Here is a 22,483-nt window from a genome sequence, read left to right on the forward strand (position 1 = left end):
TATTACGTATTGCTTGACTTGGATATCTGAAATGTCATTTAGGCCTTTATCATCATCCGTCAAGAGAAAGTATGGTTAAATCAAACAAAAGTTGCCACTGACTACAGCAAGAGATAAGCCAGAAGCAAGTCTTAAGAATTTACTCATTCTAAACAGAAATAGCTTACCGACTGAAGAAACTTTACCAACCGTAGTTACTTACTAAGATATTATCTTAAATGAATGAACTAAAGTAAAGACAAGAAGTGCAGGCCATTAAACATTCTGTGAAATTTATTCAATCAGATTTATAACCCTTCGCAGTCTTGATAAGTTAAGCAAAAGAAGTATAGCAAATATGCAGAGTATTAAAAAAACAGCGCCATTTATTCATGTCCGATTGAGACAGGCAACTCGATAAATTGAACTGCTGGCACAATATCTAATTTAGGTTAACTCTGAGTCCTGGGAGCCGAAATTATAAAAGATGCCCGATTGTCCTGAACGGTCATCCGATAATGTATTATTCGCCTGTCGGAACTGACATCTGACCTGATGAATTCAATTGCACTTGTCCCTAATTAGCATTCGAAATGGAAATTTGGGTGTCATTTTATGTTTATTTTCGGTTGGGTTATAAACTCCGAGTAGTTTATTAAGAGATACCGTATTTTAGCAGCGATAGTGTATATTTACTTCCAGTTCTATTTCAAACTTACCTTTTAAAGTATAATCCTTTATACTCCTGCTGGCAAGGCTTATGTTTTGGTCGAGATTTCTGTATGTAAGAAGAGTGCAAATGCATTTATAATTGCAATATTCGGAATGAAGGAGAAATTGAAAGTAAAAACGTCAAGCCAAACGGTGGCGGAAAAAATGGAAATAAACTGAGTGAATCGCAGCATACGTTGTACGCTAGAAGATCTGTTGATCAACTGCTGAAAGATCAGAAATAAAGAGACAAACAGCTAGATCTTGCACTAAAGAGCAATGAGGTCGGCAAACCAGTTAAAAAACCAAGAAGGTTCACAAACAACCTCCTACCCTTCCAAAAACTACCCTTTCCGCTTTTCCAATGTTTAGTATCATCATTTGATTTTGTCAAAATTTATGGCAGAGGATTTTTTTTTTTCGAAATTTTATCTCGTTTCTTGCTTCCAAGTCGAATTTTAAACAACCGTTTTAAATTCAATCTTCAGTGTCCCTAACTCCCTTAATATGCATTTTCCGCCCTATACTTACAGGAACTTTTTTACTATTTTGGGAGTACTATCACCCCTGATTTTTTTTTATTTATGTTTTATTTATCTAGATTAGTTAGGTAATATTTTTTGTCATCATCTTAAACAATCATCTGCTGATCCGACCCTGTCCTCGAATTAAAACCGCCTAATTGAAACTAAGCCCCAGCGCACACGAAGCGGTCGCCGACCAGTTCTAATTATTTCACTGGCGAAACCGTAGTTTTTAGCGCCCGATGTCCCCATCAATGACCAGTACCGGACGCGAGAAATGTGTACCCTGGACTCGGGACAAAATAGTTACGAAAATCCGGGAACATCGATATTATTACGAAATTCCAGGTTAGGACGTAGAATTAGATAGCGACTTGTGACGTCAAGTTTAATATTTCGGGCGTGGTGTTTTTGTTATATTTTAAAGCAACGATTTTTTGGTTAATATTTTTTGGGTTAACTTCGGAATTTTGAGTTCTAAGGCGGATTTTAAAGGGATAATATACAGTTATTCAAGATGGAAATGTTTTCAAAAAAAAAAAAAAAAAAAAAAAATATATAAAATTAATAATTGAGTAAGTATTTTCAATTATTAATACCCTACACGTACAAATATGTATGACTAAAATGCAAGGTTTTAATTATTATTATTGTTAATTTGAAGTTTCTTAATAAAAATAAATTCATTTTCTTTATTTCTTTATATTTTTCTTTTTATGAACCTGGAGTGTTACAATTTATATTGAAACCTTGAGTGTTTTTGTCAACAAAAATGTCTGGATACACATATGTAACCATATTAGTATCATCAGAACATGATTAAGACACAAAACTCAGTTTTAGCAGATGATCAAAACTCGAGCGGTTCTAATCATCTACTGATTCCAAATATAGTACGCAAACCTGAGTCAATGTTCGAGTTTAATATAAAGTAGTGTATTATGCTTAAATATGAAGTTTGTGGGGGTGTTCTCTTTCTGGGAATTTTTTAGATCCATTTATGCATATTCATACTTAGTTCAATGAACTTAGTTTTCAATTAACTTTATTAGCATTGTAGTATTAATTGTAGTGTATTATTTCCTTTAGAATATTCTAAATAAGTATAACTATATTAGTATATACTAATTCTCATGACAATTACAAGATATTTTCAGCCATCTGCCAATGACAAAAAGCAGTTCTTACTCATTTGTTAGTAATAAAAAAAAATGTTTATGCAAAGTTGCGTAGATGTGTGTTAATTGCTTGCGTTTACCAAAATTCCCACATCCATTTATGGTTAACAATTGTCTTTTAAAGCTTCTGTTATTTATCACCTTTAATACTTACTGGTATTCAATAGTGGTGTGCATTGTGCTTTTAGTAAATATAGTATGTGTAAAGAAATATACGCATATTTCACAAATGTTAATTCATAAACTCAATGCTATTGACCTAAAAGAATAAGGGACATTTACTATTTAAATACTAAATATAGTGATGTAGTGTAATTAATTAACATATTCATAATTTTTTTAAATGATGTAGTGTTTTATTTATAGAAATAATCCAGTGTATATATTTCTTCAAGCTATCTGTATAAATATAAAGTATATCATACTACTACCATTATACATAAGAAAATTTATCTAGACCCTCTGTAAGGAGCTAAATATAATTGGAGTATACAGAATAATTAACGTTTATTGAACTGGAACTTAAATATGGCCTTATTTATCAACGATGCGGGGGAGAATGACTGTTGAATAAAATTAGAAGAATGAGCACTAAATAATGCGCATAATTTATAAGAACAGTGGCAGAGAGATGTGTATTTAGTTAGTAATTGTAGTAAATGTAAAGTAATATGAATTTATTTTTATTTTTCTTATAAATATATATTCGGATTGAGTCACAAACTTTACTAATTTCATACTGCTGACTATAAAGAAAATATATTTCTTTATACATCAATAAACATTCTATACAATAATGTATCTACCATGTAGTAAGGCTAAGACATGAACCAAGCCAATAAAAGAATAAAGATAATAAACATATCACAGTAATAGGGCTTTCTAGACCGTGGCATTATTATCATTATCATTTTTCCGATGGGGAGTTAAGTTTAACCATTTTATTAAATAATTAATAAAATCAAAACGGATAGTATAATAGAACAAGACAAATAACAATTATATATTATTAATTTATTAACTTTTAACAATTTTTATAATATAGGTAATATTTCTGAGGCTTTCACAGGTAAATAGTATTTCTGCTATTTTTTGGATGTTGTCTGTCAAAATCTTTCCTAACTCGTCGGAAATACTTTATCTACATTTCTGCTTGCTTTAGATTTGGTACTAAATTTAGTATTGAAGCTTTTTATATTTTTTAGAATTTCGATTGATTATTTTTTTCAATAGGTTTCTATTTAATCTTTTTCTTAGTTAGTTAGGGCAACGGTCTAGCTATGTCGAAACACTGCGCCCCGGTTCCAGATTGATCAAAATCAAAGTTCAACGACGTTAGACGATGCGAGTAGATGGACGGGCGACCGTCTGGAAACTCTAAGTGAAGAGAACGTGACTAAGCTTGACCGGCACAGCGTCGCCCAATTTATATATTTTTTAATTAATTATAAATATATAAACAGTTACTATTTACATCAACAAAACTCACCTCCTTAACAGCACTTAAGGGACATAAAGGGCCATTAATACTGCTATTCCGTTCAAAATATTCTAATAAAATTACGATGAGTATTTTGCAGCGCCTATCTTGCACCTATCTTGTACACTTTGCACTAAAAAGAGGTCTTAAAGAACAATGTCTGACTGCAAGGTCTGTTTGTAAAATTTTTAAGCTTAAATTATCACAGCACAATTCATTTAAATCCAAAAGTGACAAAAGGAACGACAATGTCAGGAAATAAATAAATAAATGTGACAATCCTTGACATTTTTGCAGCAGAGCTAACAATCTGAATCCCCAGCGGGAAATTTAATTCTAATAGTCAGCTCGGCGCCGAATATACCCAAGGTTGGCAACAATTATCAGTAAAATTGCGTCTGAGCGCAACTAAAAGTTCAATTGGTATCGCTTATATAAATATCTATCTATTAATTTAAAACACTAAATCCACTAAATGAAACATAAAGTATAAACACTAAATAAAAACATAAAGTATTATCACAGCACCAAATCATGCTATTTTTGCACTTGTTTAAAAAATTACACTGAAATTCTATTAATAGTAAAGTTCTAAATAATATCTAAATTTTTGTGGCGGGTTTATTTTTGAAAAAGTCTGGTTAATACAACTTTCTGGCACCTTGGAAGGCTATATTACGATTATAAAAATGATGCCAACGCAATATCTAATTATAGAACTTTCCAATTTCTTTTTATATTATATTATATTATACGCCCTGTCTTAGTTTCTGTTGAGTTGATTCTGAAATATCAAATATAAATTGGAAATTTGATATCTTGGTTGTGGTTAAATTAGAGGTGTGAATATTGATATTGCCTGTGGTAAATCGCAATTGATTGGGAGTTTAACCGCAACTAGCATGAATTCTAACCAGTAGGAGGCGCTTTCTGTCCATCAATATTCCTTCCAGTTTTCAACCCTTTAGCCAGAAAAATATGTAGGTAGTAATTTAGATCAACATAGAGCTTAAGTTCGAAGTGTATTAATATCTATTATTAAACAAATATACAATATTTGGTTATAGTCGAACATCTTTGTATAATTAAGCTTGATCTATGCGGGTATGCTCACAATACAGGGTGTCATTGAAATGGTGTAAAAAAAATCGGGGGGTGATAGTACTCCCAAAAATAGTAAAAAAAGTTCCTGTAAGTATAGGGCGGAAAATGCATATTAAGGGAGTTAGGGACACTGAAAGGGTGAATTTAAAAAACGGTTGTTTTAAAATTGTAGGCTTAAGAAACGAGATAAAATTTCGAAAAAAAATCCTCTGCCATAAATTTTGACCATAAATCAAATGATGATACTGAAAAATTATTTGGAAAAGCGGAAAGGGTAGTTTTTGGAAGGGTAGGAGGTTGTTTTGTGAATAACTATTTTAGGGTTTTTTATTTTGCAACGTGGGTTCATTTTTTGAAAACTACATACTTTTTCCTACAAAAAAGATACTCTTGTTGCACATCGAGCGATGGTTTTCGAGAAAATTGCAGGCAAAGACTTTGCTCTGATGGGTTGCTAACTGGTTAATCAACATAAACTTATGAAAGTTAGCATAAAATTAGTTGAGCAACCTGGTTGCCGACCTCGTACAACCTCTTTAAATTGCTGGGAATCGCAACCCGATTCACCTTCCGCACTGTAAATCAAAATATTGCTTGGCAACCACAATATCGCTTTCAATTTGATTGAAATGACGCACTAACCTGGAGATCTTTCGACAATTTGATCGAAAGCGACTAGATCGCTCTATCAGATCGCTCGTTTATCGCCTAGCGAATGGCAGCCTTTAGCAATGTGCACAGTTACTCGGTTTATTTCATTTTCATACGTTTGGCGACGTTTTTACTGTTCTCTCTTTATTCAGTACATTATAAATGCATTGCACTCTTCTTACATACAGAAATCTCGACCAAAACATAAGCCTTGCCAGCAGGAGTATAAAGGATTATACTTTAAAAGGTAAGTTTGAAATAGAACTAGAAGTAAATATACACTATCGCTGCTAAAATACGGTATCTCTTAATAAACTACTCGGAGTTTATAACCCAACCGAAAATAAACATAAAATAGACCACCCAATTTCCGTTGCTGTTAGACTAAATTCCGAAAGATAATAATTAAGGGACGAAAGCGCTCCTTTTCACAAGGTATAATTGAGTCCGGGTGGGGCAATCCAGGTCCGGGCCAATCAGATTTCCGTTTGGCCCTTTTGCCACGTACGCGGAGGCGAATAATGCCCATTTATCTGGATGACAGTTTTCGGCAAATCCACACGTGAACCACAATATCCGGACAATCGGGCATCTTTAATTTCGGCTCCGGGACTCCGGAGTTAACTTACAATTAAGATAAGGCCCGATACGCGCGAGATGCCCGACGGATTCGAATTTATGAGCGCAGAGTTGCCAGCTCCTCCAAATAGGTTCGAATAAATGGCGCTGTTTTTTAATACTCTGCATATTTGCTATACTTCTTTTGCTTAACTTATCAAGACTGCGAAGGGTTATAAATCTGATTGAATAAATTTCACAGAATGTTTAATGGCCTGCACTTCTTGTCTTTACTTTAGTTCATTCATTTAAGATAATATCTTAGTAAGTAACTACGGTTGGTAAAGTTTCTTCAGTCGGTAAGCTATTTCTGTTTAGAATGAGTAAATTCTTAAGACTTGCTTCTGGCTTATCTCTTGCTGTAGTCAGTGGCAACTTTTGTTTGATTTAACCATACTTTCTCTTGACGGATGATAATCAAAGGCCTAAATGACATTTCAGATATCCAAGTCAAAAGTTTGATATCTTTTTCTACTAATTGAAAATGTCTACCACTAATTTTGACGTTCTGAATGCTTACATTAAAATTAAAGGAACAAACTTCTACGCTAATTGGAACCACTAATTTATTCTATCAATTGCGAGGTTCTGAATGAAGTTTTAGAGTTTTTAAACTTTAAGCTCTTAACGTAGTTAGGGTCATCTCATTTTCCACACCTACATTTTCTCATAATCGTTACCAATTCCTTGGAAATTAATATTAATGTATGATTATTGTGAAGACCCCGGAAGAAGTTTTGCAGCCTAAACCAGTGAACTAGATGATCTGATCTGACGTGATCGGTAGAAGAAGTCGGATCTAGAAGGAGTGCAGTATTTGGCAGACCCTATTGGACTTCTTGCCTAAATTGACCCTTTTGCCCATTTCTTGTATTAAACCTCTTATTTCGTTTTCCGGGAAAAGCATATGGCCCTAAGCCGCCAACCAAGCAAATTTCGAAAAGATCGTATTTCATCGGCATTGCGACTGTTAAATTGTAAAGACTGTTGTATATATAGGTTTGGAATTGCCCTATTGAGATACTGTAAATTTGTTAAATACTATTTAAACCTGCTGCCTCTTTAGACATATTTCGCGTCATTTGAACCACCCAGACTCTGAGAGGTCTAACATGATGCTTGACCAGTTGGTCATATTAGAGATTAGAATATTATAGATTTTCCTGGACAATTCGGACAAAAATTATTATATTATTATATATTATATTCTGGAAAAATTATGGAACATACTTTACTAGCAAATAAGGGAGATCTTAAGAACTGCTTTCTCTACCTATATATAATACTATTATATATATTAGTGATTACCTAATTTCGCCCATGAAATTCTTGACATGCAAACCCTGATAAACAAGTTTGATGTATTAACTGCAGACCGATAATAATCTTCTTCTTCTTCAGGTGCCTTTTCTCAGCGAAGATTGGCGAGATCTACAGCCAATTCTAATTACAGAGATCTGTGCTATTCTGATAAGTGTTTCAACTAACAGTCACATTGCCATGCAAATCTAATTTACAAGTTTGGCGGCAAGTACAGCAAATTCTTCTGGTCTTTCTGCTGTTCTGACAAGTCCATTCTCTAATGTTTTTCATCCACTATAAAGTGTAGTATGTGGTAGGTATTTGTCGTTACTGAGAATATGTTCAAAGTATGTCAATTTCCTTTTCGTAATTATACTCTTTGTCTTGGTTCAAGCGATGTAATACGGATCATTTGATATAGATGTAGCGATGGATACGAATCATTCATTGTAATCACTTTCAGAGTCGAGGATTCCATTCCATGTAATAGCACAGAATAAGTGTAGATCATACGATGATCGAAAAAAAAACCGGCATCCAGTTGGCTGGAGAATCGCGATCAATGACATTTATTCCCATATAAATTTACATATAAAATGACAGCGATCTTCATTTCATAGCCATCGCTGACGCCGTTTTTTTTTTCGATCATACGGTATATTACTATTATTTTCACTTTCATTTGCTATCTCCTTTTATAAAAAATTGCTCTATGTGGCAACTACGCAGTACACCATTTGTAGACAATGAGCTCTGAGGTTTTTGTTATATGGCACTAGGTGCTAGATATCACCCCCGATCTCCATTAACCTTATGTCAAGCCCGTTGAAGGACGGCCTTCTTCCGGACTTAGTTCGGATCTAAGGTCCAAGCCCTACTTAGAGAAAGTAAGCAGGTGGAGATCTATTGCTAGTTTGAAAGAAAACTCTAGGTAAACTACTAAGACCTTGTTCTTTGCTGAAATATATATTTTGTTACAAGATCCTTCTAATAACAAAAAAAATTGTAAACGGAAACGGTTGGATTATACAGGGTGGTCCAAACTGTATTCCGGAAACTTCGGCAGCATATTCTGCCGTAGTATCAAAATCAAATTTCTTCTGTCAAAAAACTCCCAGACACCAATTCTCATCCAAATTTTGACGTTGCTTCAGAAATTATTTGGAAAAAATCTAAATAGAAATAAAACCTCTACACCCTGTATCTCCGAAACTAAGCATTTTAGGAGATACATTTATAAGAACTTTTTTACTTATTTTTATCTGCAGAATATACTGCATATATATTTCGAATTAAGGAGATTTCAATACGATAAAAAAATGACGTCAAAGAGGGCTGGGGAATGACAATCGAAGATAATTTTGGAGAGGTCAAGCCCTAAACGTCATTTACTTGGCCCGTACTCTTCTTTATTTTTTATTGGCGCTTACTGCTTGTTGGTCTTAAGAAGGTTGGAATTTATTTTTAATTGAGTGAAACTGATTTTTAAACGGTTTAAAATTAAAGAAAAAGTTGATAAACATTTTGAATGACGCACTTTCATAAGGTTTTTTTACCTTACCTTACCTTTTTTACCTTTTTTTAACTTTTATTTCCAACTCCCAAATTTCGTAATAAATCAAAAAAATTATTGGTATTTTTACGAACACTTTTTTTATCTAGATTTGGATTAAAATGACAATTTAAATACCAAAGGCGCGTTATTTGACTTTGTAATTTCGCATTGACCCAGACCACCTCTCTGCCAAGTAAACAATCGGTCTAACAGTTCGGTATACTGTACGAATTGGACTAGTTTTGTTTGATTGATCGAATGTGTGTGTAAATTTAACACGTAAAAATAACGTAAATAAATGTCCAGTAATTATGTTACTAGCATCGTTCTAGTAAATAGAGTTTATTTGTCACAATCTTTAACATAATACAGTAGGAGGATATAAGAATATGTATTACATTTTATATGTTTATATTTATGTTTTCAATTGCCGATGCTAATTTGCTTATAGATCTGTTGTAGTATTTTTCTTTTCTATAGATTTCGTCCTAGTCGTATACTTTTACTGAAAGTCTAATAACCTGGAGAATGAACTTTGTGAATTGCCTATAACTGTCTAGCACAAAGAAATTTTAAACTCTGTTGAGCTTGCCATGTCCCACTACAGTTTTGACAGTTTTTCTGTATTAACTTATCATATATTTTTGAGTTTTTTGACTGTTCTGCGCATGAATTTGAAATTTCGCCCAACGAGAAGGTAATTTTTTTAATAGTTATTATATACATCAACAAAACTCACCTTCCTAACAGCACCTAAGGGACATAAAGGGTCATTACTACCGCTTTCCCGTTCAAAATATTCTAATAAACTTACGATGAGTTATTTTGCGGCTATTAAGCTATCTTGTACACTTCGCACTAAAAGAAGTTCTAAAAAGAACAATGTTCGACTCTAAGGTCTGCTAGTGAAAAAATTAAGCTTAAAGTATCACAACATAATTCATTTAAACCAAAAACTCGTAATACAAAACTAAAGTGTCAAAACGAATGACAATGTCAGGAAATAAATAAATAAATGTGGCCACTTGACATTTCTTACAGCAGAGCTACCACCTGAACCCCCGCGGGAAATTTAAATTCCAATTAGTCAGCCCGGCGCCGAATATGGTTGGCAACAATGAATTTAAAAATCGCGCCCTCGATTACGTAACTAAAAGTTTAATTGGTATCGAATTATACTTTTTTTTAAGTGCTCGTTATTCCCAAAATATTTGAATATAATTCCCTTGATAAAATTTAAACATTATTAGATAATTGATATAGGATGGCGATACGGGTAAAATAAAATATTCAAAATGTTTTTAAATGATTGAACAGTTCTATTACAATTACAATTTACAAACATATTTTTTACAAGATCAAAACATTAAAAGCTTCTATTAAGAAAGCCATTAATCACTCGTTAGATCTAAATATACTACAAGAAATTAACAAGTTTTGCTTTATATTTAAAACAATGATGTAATTCAGTCGGATACTTTAACATAATGAAAGTCTAACATCAAAGAGAATTGTATTAAATGCCTTTATTTAAATTAAGACATTAGGAGAAACATTACATAAATGAAATACTTAAATTGTTTAATTACGTATTTAAGTAATTTATTTTTGTAGATTTTTCTTCTTTTCAGTATATTCGAGATAGAGGTGAGAATTCTAGTTCTTTGTGAGGAACTAGTTCCTTAGTTCTAGTTCCTCCAGAGGAATAGTTCCTTGAACTATGTCTTTAGTTCACATTAGTTTCTAACTAACATTGATATCACCGCTGCTCATGGATTTCGTTATAAGTCAGAACTATTCATAGTATGATCTGTATACTTTTTATAATGAACGAAATATTACGAGACTGTGTGTAATTGGTGTAACTGCGTATATTAAAACATATGCATATGTAAATTTTATTGCAGACAAGAACAAAAAATTAAAAAGAAACTGAAATCAGTTTAAAAACTATATTACAGATCAAGTAATAAATATAGCAAATAATACTTAATGCTGACACATGTAGGTGAAGCTAAATGATAAATAGAAGGTAAAGTTTTCTTTTAATTAAAATTGCATTTTCGTCACTTCAAGATCTTTATTTTTTGTGTAAAAGTCAGAATATCTACTTCGATTTATAAGATATATCTTAATTTGAGGGACCTAAAGTGAAAACATTGCATAAAATATGCAAAGAACAAACTAAAAATAAAAACAGTATCCACGACAATTTTCTGTGGTAATTACTCCGCGCCGGCTGGTCGTCGCCTTGTATTATATCTCGAAACTGCGGACCGAATAGATTCCCGTGAACTAGCCATTTAATTAGTTCCTCATTCTTCTAGTTCCTTTTGGTCCGGGACCGATAACATATGACTGGACCTCCACATTCCCGCCTAGCATCGGTCTACGTTCGCGCTGGGAGATCTGTCTGTAAACTAGTCGTTTATTTAGTTCCTCTAGGTCCTTTTGGTGCGGGAGCGATAACATATGGCTGGCACTCCCCACTCCCGCCTAGCATCGAGGTACGATCGCGCTAGCCGATCCGTCGGCATCGCCGTCGTTTATTATTATATCTCGGTCACAGTATCGGTTCTCGGAATAGGTCCAAGGAACTAGTCTTTTAAGAAACCGGGAACTAGTTCCATTCGTTCCGGGGTCGGAATGGTTCATTGGAACTAGATCGTTCACGAACTTACACACCTCTAATTCGAGATAAATTTCTTTCGTTCGCCTTCCGGGCTACATAACAGACTCGAGGGATTCACTTGAAAGACACAGACTTACTGTGCACGCGTATAACACGACAAATAATCAAAACCAGTTCCGCAAAACTAACTTTTTTTATTTACTAGTGTTTGTCAATTACGAAAAGGCATTTGATACCATCAGTCAAAACCTAGTTGAATCTCGTATAGATCATCGGTACATCACAGTGATTAAACCAGCCAGAACAAAAGTCATGGATGCCATAGAAAAAACAACTTTGAAATGAAATTGGGCAGGGCACATTGCAATGCTAAACGATGACCGATGGACGAAGAAAATTATAGAATGGAGACCAAGACACGATGCATTCAGGAGCAGAGGCCGTCCTCCAACCAGATGGCATGACGATTTAAGGCGTATCCACAGTAACTGGATGCAAATAGCTCAGGATAGGGAGTTATGGAAGCAAACGAGGAAAGCCTACGTTCAGCAGTGGACTTTAGTGGCTGGTTGATGACGAAAGTATTTTCTAGAGTCTTAAATCTTCAAAAAAATGACTTAAAATCAAATGACATAAGTCATTAAAATTATTTAAATCAAAAAAATACTTAAGTTTTCTGTGAGCTTGCAGCTCAGAATAAGGAAATATGATGATCACTTCTTGAAAACTTTCTGAATTATGCGAAATTATCTAGGTGGCACAGTAAACTTTTAAGAATTTCTAAAGGTGGAAATTTATCGATAGCGACACGTGGTCCCCTCCAGAGCCGTAAATTTCGATTCAACGTGCGGCGTGTGTCTATTAATTCGTCGGCGGGGACTTAGAACTTAAGTATCTTATAGACACGCGGGGGCGTACGAACGCGACCCGCTAAATCCATTAATGGGTGTTTAGCGGGCGCGGTAATGGCAACCACCGACGCCCGTGACGTATCGCTATACTTTCGGGCGTCGGCAGCGTCGACAGTCCCCGAGAAAGATACGGCCTAAGGAAGAATGGATGGGAATGTTTACGGGAAGAGGGTGTGTTTATTCATAGGTGTTTACGGTAGGGTTTTAAGATGTTTCCGGTGATATATGTATAGAAGGGTGTAATTAAAGTATCTTTTGTTGGAATGAGTTATAGTCAGAGTACGTAGACCAACGAGTTGCGACAGAAACCGTCGGCTCTTTTGATGTGGCGGGAATAAATTTTCTAGTGATGGGATAATTCGAGCGAAAATTCGCTGGAGTACTTGATTATTGAAATGGACGAGCGATGCAAGTGACGAGTACCAAGCGACGAACGCAAGCGATCCTAGAATGAAATAAATTGAAATCCGATTTTAACGTGACATATTCGATAAAAAGCCGAGCGAATTTTCTACATACATTGCAGGTAGCAAATATATACGACGCTGTATATATATTTACCCGATGGGTATCCGAGAGACAAAATTTTACGACCTACATCGACAATGCTTTGAAATAAACTAAATCAAGCGGTCAAGCGAATCGTTCGCCGCTTGCTACTTGCCATTCATCACTGAAAGAATATGTGCCCTGCGCACACAACTTACTGCTTGGCGTTAACGAGTACTTACAACAAGCGACGGGTGAAAAACTGTATTTTTAAATACGAGTGATATTTCGCTCAAGCGATCACTCGGTTATTGCAATCGCTTGAAACTCGAGTACTCGATTATTGAAATTAATCGGTTTTTCCTAGGTTTCCATCTAGGTTTCCATCAATAAAATTTTCTTTCTCTCTCTTTTGACGTGTTTGGCAGATAGACAATCTAAATAATTTGTCAAATTATGAAATGGTCCTATAAACATTGTATACACTGCTCATAATTTGTAGTGAAATTAAGTATTGATAATATTTTTTGGAATATAATGATATAATTAATAAGAAAATCATAAAATATCTTACAGCTAATAAATAATTAGAAAATGATTTAGGAAAATTCTTTGCCTGATGCGTAGGTACTTGAAATAGAGTATATAGGGACACCTGGTAAATGGCAACAGTGGCAACTTCGCTTCTTCATATGACAGATGGACTATCTATTTCGCGCAGCCGCAATGAAAATTGAAAACCGAAGTGTCGCTACTCGTCGGTCTACTTACTCTGTTATAGTCATCAAGCTAGGGATTATAGACTTGAAATATTTTTCCAAGTCTATTGATATTATTACTATATTTCTTTTTGAATTTAAATTAACAACTAGATTGTCATTTTTTTCACAAAATTGTGGCTTTTTTTTTGTGGTACCGGAAATCCTAAAAATATATTTTATATATTCCTAAAAAAATAAGAAAAACTCTCCAACAGTAGAAGCAAACAACGGGTTTAATTTTTAATGGTGTTGATACAACTCACAATAAAAACATTTATATACAGGGTGGTCCGAATTGTATTCGGGAAATTTCGGCAATATATTCTGCACATAAAAATAAGTTAAGAAGTTCGTATTATTTTATATCCTAAAATGGCTTCGTTTCGGAGATACAGGGTGTAGAAATTTCATTTTGATTTCGATTTTTTCAACATAATTTCTGGACTATTGTCGATATTTGAATGAAGATTGGTGTCTAGGTGTTTTTCGACAGAAGAAATTTGAATTTGAGGTCAATATGATCTCTATCTGTAGTGGACGCCACCTACATATTTTTTACTGTTTTAAAAAGTAATAACTTTTCGTCGGTACTATAGGTACTAATAATAATACTACAGGTAAAACTAATGCGTGAAAAAATATCCATTTCCATGGTATTTTAAGTAAAAAAGGCCTCTTTGTAAGAATTGGTAGGAAGTTAAAATTTTTGAAATACTGGAAATGCAGAAACTGTTCATTTTTAATTCATCTATTGAAAAATGATATACAGAGTGTTCCATTTAAAAAAAACGAAAAAAATTCTTTTATATTTTATAAAGTTTGGCGTAGAATTTTGAACATCCTGTATGATTTACGATTACCATATTTATAGCTAAGTAAAAGTGCAGGTCATCTCAAGTAAATACCTAATATAGTTTTGATTTCAGGACAGTTCTTGTATTTTTAATATTTTTTTAAGAAAAAATGTATATTTTTTATTTATTTATTAACATCTCTGAAACTATCGAAATATATCTACTCATATCTTAGGATTATGTAAAGTGTTCTGAAAGGAAGCCAAAAATGCAATAATGTGTTTATTAAATTAATAATGTGTGTGGTACAGGGTGTTCCATTAAAAACATCTCGAATTACACTCACACTTTTATGAGCCACCTATAGAAGTTAAAATATTTTCCTGAAAAACATCCTAGTACATACTTTAGGTTTGTCCTTAAACAACATTCCCAAGTTTTTTATTCTAGGAGCTACAGATGCCCGACGCATTATTGTCAAATCCTGTATAGTCTCCGAACAAGTCTCTTGTGACACACAAAGGTCACAAAGTGTTATAATAAATTTTCCGTTTTACCGTGCAACCCTGAAAACTATCACAACTACACTCACCCGGAAAATGAATAAACTGAACTCGCTTAGAATGCTTTTCGTACTTCTCCAACTGCAGTTCTCAAAATGACAAAAGTTGCAGCTGAATGTAAATAGAAGGAGCTAAATAATTTGCATCCTAAAGCAATTTTTGACTTTTGCCAGTGGCCCACAGAGAAAAGACGCGAATCACAAATGCAAATAAGATTCTGGATTGTTTTGATTTCATTGGTTCCATTAACAGTTCTTTACCGTAGTAACTATGCAAATTTAAGTGCATTTTGAATGCGTTTTAAGCTCTATTTTATTTTAAACTAATTGAAAGTAACAGACGTGCATCTAACATTGTACCGTATGATCGAAAAAACTTTAAACTACACTATTTAAAAATCATTTTTGAACTCAGTACAAAAATAAAACACAACCTTCTTAAGGCTAATTGGCAGTAAGCGCCATTAAATAAATAAAGAGTATGGGCCAAGTAGATGACATCTAGGGCCAAAAGTACCATCGATTGTCATTATCCAGCCGTCGTTGACGCGACTTTTTCGATCGTATGGTATTTAATTTTTTAATTTGGCGAAATAAACTATCATAAATACTATTATAAAACAGTGACCTGGTTACTAGATTTTGAAAAATATTTGAGATCAAAAAGTGTGGACAGGATGGCAATCAACATGAACGACAAACTTATTTTTACGATGAGAGCCAAAAATGAAGTCATACAGTTCCTGGTAGTGTAGGTGATGTTGATAGGTAGCCAATATTTCAGTCGAAAAACAAAAGAGTCAAGTTACAAAATTTTACTATTAAATTATGTAAAAAATATAAAATCGATTCTCAATGAATTCTTATTTTCCATATGCAATCGTACAATTGATATAATCAATGTAGAGTGCAATCTATGCAAAAAGAATGTAACTATACACAGGATAGTATTCAGTGCCATGGTGCTGCAAGGGGTGGTATCATAAGGACTGTAAGAAGTTGTCTCACAAAGAATATGTGAGCTTTTTTAGAAAGGCAAAAATTCTATATGTTTCTTCCATACGTAAGGCGGTATAACCTGCAAAATATAGATGGTGTGTATCTGGAATAAGTTAACAACTCCAAGTACCTAGGATGTTATATGAATAACAATTGGAGAAACACAACTGAAATAATAATGAGAATAGAACAAGCCAGGGCTGGGTTCAGAAAAACGAGTAAAATGCTTTCTGGTAGAGACCTCCAACTACCTCTGAGAATATAACTAAATACGAATGGAGTCTTCGATGTTGAATAAGAGCGAGATGAAAAAAAAATAAAAGAACTAATAAAAAATGAAAAAATAGAAACCTTCGAAATGAGGTGAATTTTAAGAATATTATGGGTGGACAAAATCAGTAATGTCAGAGTGTTGGAGATGCTGAATACGTGTACCGTGGTTATAAAAAGCATAAAGACCAAAAAACTGCATTATCTACTACTTTAGTCATTTTATGAGACAGGAGAAATATCAGCTGCTGCAGAACATAATGCAAGGCAAAATAGAAGGGAGGCGCTCAGCTGGAAGAAGGACGTCCTGGGTCAAGAAGTTGCGGGAGTGGTACGGTGTAAATACCAACATGCTCTTTAGAAGAGCCGTGAATAAAATATAAGTATCATTGATGCTAGAAAATGTTCTTCAAGGACAAGGTTCATAAAGAAGAAGAAGGTACAAAATATCTCGAATTTATGGAAAAAATTGTATATAATAATTCAATAATTCTTCGGAATATTCACTAGTTCTGCTGTTAATTAGCTTTATCAAATCTAGTCTCTTTTCCCATGTTGAAACCGTGTTTTACAAAAATCTTATTATAGCATAATATAAAAGTCGCATTAAAAACATAGTTATCACATGAGTAGCTTGGGTCTAATAACACCAAAAATTATAGTCTTTGAAATAGCCCTTTGCCCAGCTTTTTCGCCCTTTTGGACGAGATAGGAACGTAACCGGAGCTATAAAAAGTGCGATTACAGTCGTTAATTGTTCTAACTGACCTATAAATTGCGTGTTTTAAGAGGTCTTTCGAGAATAAAAATAAAACCAGCCATGCGAGAGACCGATGTGAAAAAAAAACAGTCATTTGGCAAATAAGTATGTTTACGCAAAAACGTAGAGAGGATCCTCTCGAAATCGGGGGACTTGTGGGCAATCGGCGGTTCATTTTTATTTTGTTTTCGAAAACGCTCAGTTGCTTTTTTAGCAATGAGCTAGATATCGTTAAACAGTGTTGCCAAAAGTAAACGATTGTAATGAAAGAATTACAACATCTAATATAATATATTTTAATAGTGTACCCGCGACTGTTCGCGTCGAATTAATCATTTGTAATGGTGATGATAAAGCAAAAGCAAGAATTTCCATTAATATAAAACTGGATAAATTTTCTACATTTATGTCAGCATGAGAAAAAACAATATGGTAATATAATAATATTGCCATATTGTCTGTCTATATAATAATATAACTGGTAATATTTGAGGGTAGTTTCATCTCGTTGGAATTTGACTTTCGAAAACCCCGTTTGTCAAATATGCTTTTACGTCAAGCAGTTTAAGCAGAATCGTGGTTAATCAAAAAAAAATTAAAAAAAAAATGTGATTAAAAAAATAAAATATGTAAAAAACAAAATAAATTTTGCGTGTCCAAGCGTTTTCCTGAAAGAATAACCGTTTTTAAATAACAAATATTGAAATATCATTTGGGGGCATTTTCACCCTCTTCTATATCGAATTTGCGATTCGAGAAACCCCTCCTTATCGAACCTCTACACCCCACAGTCAATCCGTTTGCCAAAAATCAGCTTTAAACGTCAAGCAGAATCGTGATTACTCAATGATCATATTTTATGAAACACCCTGTATAAATTTTTAAAAAATCATAAAAATATGTAAAAGAACAAAATAAAATATATGTGTTTTTAAGAGTTTTTATAGCGATATTAGTAATTCAATAATTTTCAACCTCGTGCATAAAAATGAGTATGGTCCCATAAAACATATTTCCTATATGGTAAAACACCGTTTGCCGGGTTATGCTAGTGTTATTAACCAAACCAAACCAAAACTCCATTTTTGACTTTAATTAAGAATCCTCAGAATTGTGAAATAAAAAGAGAGGATCAAAATCACTGGATATTTGGAGATTATCTATAGGCCAAAAAACCAATAAAATTTATATATTTACAGACTTAAGCATAGTATATAGAGTAGAAAATATTTTTAGTAAATAACAAAAATAACTATATATACAAAGTTAAATAACGTATGCAAACTTTATAACGGCAACGGTTTTTACGCTTTTTGCCATCGTTGTTGTACTGATGTAAATATACGAATTTGTAAATCAATGCAATCCATAGATTACGTTTGCAAACAAAACGTTTTGATTTATGGATATGGCTCTGCAGTGTTTGGAAAACTGTAAACTCATTTCAACATTGTAATATATTTCATTAAATTTATCGAATAAATGGCGGTATACAAATCCACGGCAAATCGATTTCAAAAATAACGTATATATCTTTTATCTCTGGCATGTGAAAATAATCAGAAATATTATGAATAACTATGCAGAGTTTTAAGGGTATATATGCGGAAATGATTATAAATATATTTTAAAATTTTGCAATAAAAGATTTGTTATATTGGCATTGTCTTTTTATTCTACCTTTTCATCGTATGAATATTTAAAAATCCTTCAGGCTACTTAAATTGAATCGGTTAAAGGTTTGGTTTGGTTTGGTTTGGTTGCTTTTTCAAGATGCCAACAACTTCAACTATTTCAACTAATAAAGGCATTTTGAAAAGCAATTAAAAGATAAAAACGCTGATAAGACTATCAAAATGTTGATCTAATAACAGTTTGACGTTTACACTATTACGTCAGCAACTTTTTTTCCAAAGCCTACCATGACTTTACTGAATCATCGTTTCTCTTGTTCACTGTTATTACTATCTTTTAATTATTAGATATTAATAATTGGTATTATGGTATTCTGGTATTTGCCCATTTTGAAATAAACTAACTGTTTCTATCTTATTTTTTTTGTTAGAATGGACATAATTAAGAGGGCTACTGATACCGTGTTGTAAAATAAGGTAATTAAGGGCTTATTTTTGCATTATTTAATTTTAAGTACTTTCGGTTTGAAAGAAGATATCAAAATGCGGTTTTCGCTGACTTTAAGCTTTTACTACTCTTTACTTATCAGCTAAAATTACATATACTATTGCATTTAAATTTTTTGAAAAAACGCGTAATGTTTGTTAAATTGTAAGACAACGCCCCTAGCGTCTACGTTCAAAAAGCTTATTATTGTTGATATGGCACAATATAGAGTAAGCAACGCTCTTTAAACGAGCCCTCGCTTGATTCCGATCATCCAGTCCAGAGTTATTAATATTTAAATAAAACAGACCTTAACCTTCCCCCACCACTTTATTTTGGTAGATAGGGAAAATGGCTCCAACAAAAAATATTCAAAATTGACTGAAGATTATGAAGCTGTTACTTATAGTACACCTTATCTAGGCAAAATTGTGTAAAACTCCATTTTCATATTTTTTGTTGTAGTTACGCCCCCTAGCGGTCGTTCTACAAACCTTGAAAAATAATTTCCAGCAATTTCTCATAGCCCTTTAGTTATAAATATTTTCGTAAACCCTACTGCTAATACTTTCCGAGATACAGCCGAGAGCTATTCTTAGTGGGACACCTGGTATTAACCACTGGTACCGCTACATTATAGTACGCAGAATACATGAGATATTAGCTTTTTTCGTTTTACTGTTATTACCGATTCTGAACCGGCCTAGAACTCTACAGCGCAAGCGCAAACGAAATAATGTCTTCATATTTCCTTCTGCGCATACGCATCACAGTTCTAGGACGGTTCAGAATCGGTACTAACAAGAACCCGAACAAAGCTATTGTGATTGTTGTATTGTGATATTATGATTCTGTGGGGAAATGGGAAACAATCAGAACACTTTATCACTAAGTGCGCCGAGACGACGACAATTCGTGCCATGAACTTTTGGTAATGGCTTGATACTGAGGATGGAGAGTTGGTTTCCGTGAAGCTGTGTTCAGATACTGGGCTTTTGTTAAAGCCTTGAGACTGCATGATGAGTTATAACTCGTTATAACTCAAGAAAGGGGAACACACAATAGATCTGTAAGGTCGCGCTGATTAACTCCTAAACATTCTACATTCTACATACATGAGATATAGCCAAGAACAGAAATAATTTTGGCATAACGTAAAAAATTGAAATGTTAATAATGCATTTTTTTACTACTACTAACTATTTTTGGAATATGATTGGATGTTAATACTGAACGTACCTAAAAATAACATATCGAGGTCCGTGGCTCGCAGCCTATCGAACTGAAAGCCGCCATGTTTTCGATTTCTTCCGCTAGTTATACTGATGATGTTTTAACGAGAGCAGAGCAGGGCCGGAGCGGGAGGAGAAGAAATTAGCTCGTTATTACATGCAAAGTTATTCATAGCGGGAGAAGCCGGCCGGCATTGTGGATTACGATCGCGGTAAGAGCCCGCTGTATATTTGCAGGAACATCCAATTTATAACGGTCTAAATGTTGTAAATGGCAGTGGTAGGTGTATGAAACTAAGAGTTAAGTACAAGGATACACTAACATATACAATGTTCCTTGCAAGACATACATTGCGTCATGGTGTCCCATTTCGTGTGTTATGAGGTTTCTCGTTTATTAGTAGGTTTGTAACACATACAAAGAGTGCGGTTTCCACATTATTACGTTACTTTTTTATCTCAGATTTGTCCTAACGCTCTTAGTTCCCGGAAGTTGGGGAATTTGATGTTGTATTTTTCGACTACTGTCGTATCCTACCTACCTTACAGAGTCTGTAAAAATTTATTTTAAATAATTAGTAGATTTAAACGGCAATAACTTGTTGATTTAAATGGATCACCCTGTATATTTTATGAGAATCAGATGCACAATTTAATCTTTTATCAAATTGTATTATACCCTCTACTCCTAAAATATAGAGGGTGTTCCATTTAAATTAAAACAAGGACTGCCGTTTAAAGCTAGAAAGTATTTAAAATATATTTTTAGATACTCTGTATGAGGTATTATTTTTATATTGCAACACAATAACAGATCAATAAATAAACTTCAGTAAATATTTAGTATTAAAACCTTTGATACCTTTGGAGAAATGAAGCTCTAAAATATTTACTGCAATCAACAAAATTGAACATATTTCAAAAACGGTAAGGTTTAAGTGTGATAGACCTAAATCAAATTTACTATATTTTAATCGTAGAACTAAAATGTAATAATATAGGGTGTTCCATTAAAAATACAACTTTGATATTTTGTAGTTATTTGGGACATTCTGTATCTTGAAAAAATATTTTTTAAATAATTGTATCTCTAATAGTTCTCAACGAACCCAAAACAATTTGTAAAAATCTAACTGTTTAGCTACAATACTCCCGTGTCGTATGTGGTGAACAACCGTATATATAAACACAAAGTTTGTTTGATGTATGAAAGTTTCTTACTCTTTTGCGCAAAAACATCTGAATGATTTTAATGAAACTTTACAATAATATATAGCTTATACATCGAAAGTTATACTGTATGATCGAATAAAACCGGCGTCAGTGATGCGGTGAAATGACAATCGATGACATTTCCCATATAAATTTACATAAAAGATAGCGATCTTCATTTCATAGCCATCACTGACACCGTTTTTATTCTATCATACGGTATATCAGAATAACACATAGGATATAATTTATAAAGATAATGTGTAAATTGCCCAAAATATAACGATAATGTTGAAAAACAACCCAATTCGGTTAAACTCTGTCAAACGATCTTCAAACTGAAATAGAGGTACTTAAAGGAGTGAAAATATTGTTCTGTATTCTTCTGCCTTTTTGGGCATATCCTCGGTAACAGATCTGTTTTTACTATCCATCTGTTTTTTTACTCGTAGCCGACTGTATCCAACACGAAAATAGCCGACGGCCCGCGTGCTATTTTCGAATATCGTCATGAACGTAATAAATGTGGAGCGCTCTTGTCAGTTTATTAATCTATAAAAATTAAATCGTTACATAACACTACCGTCCGGCCTTATGGTCTAGAGAAATAAACATTTATATAATTTTGCACTATTTGT

This window comes from Sitophilus oryzae, unplaced genomic scaffold, assembly GCF_002938485.1.
Source record: "Sitophilus oryzae breed Bouriz unplaced genomic scaffold, Soryzae_2.0 scaffold_1387_pilon_pilon, whole genome shotgun sequence".
NCBI classification, from domain to species: domain Eukaryota; kingdom Metazoa; phylum Arthropoda; class Insecta; order Coleoptera; family Curculionidae; genus Sitophilus; species Sitophilus oryzae.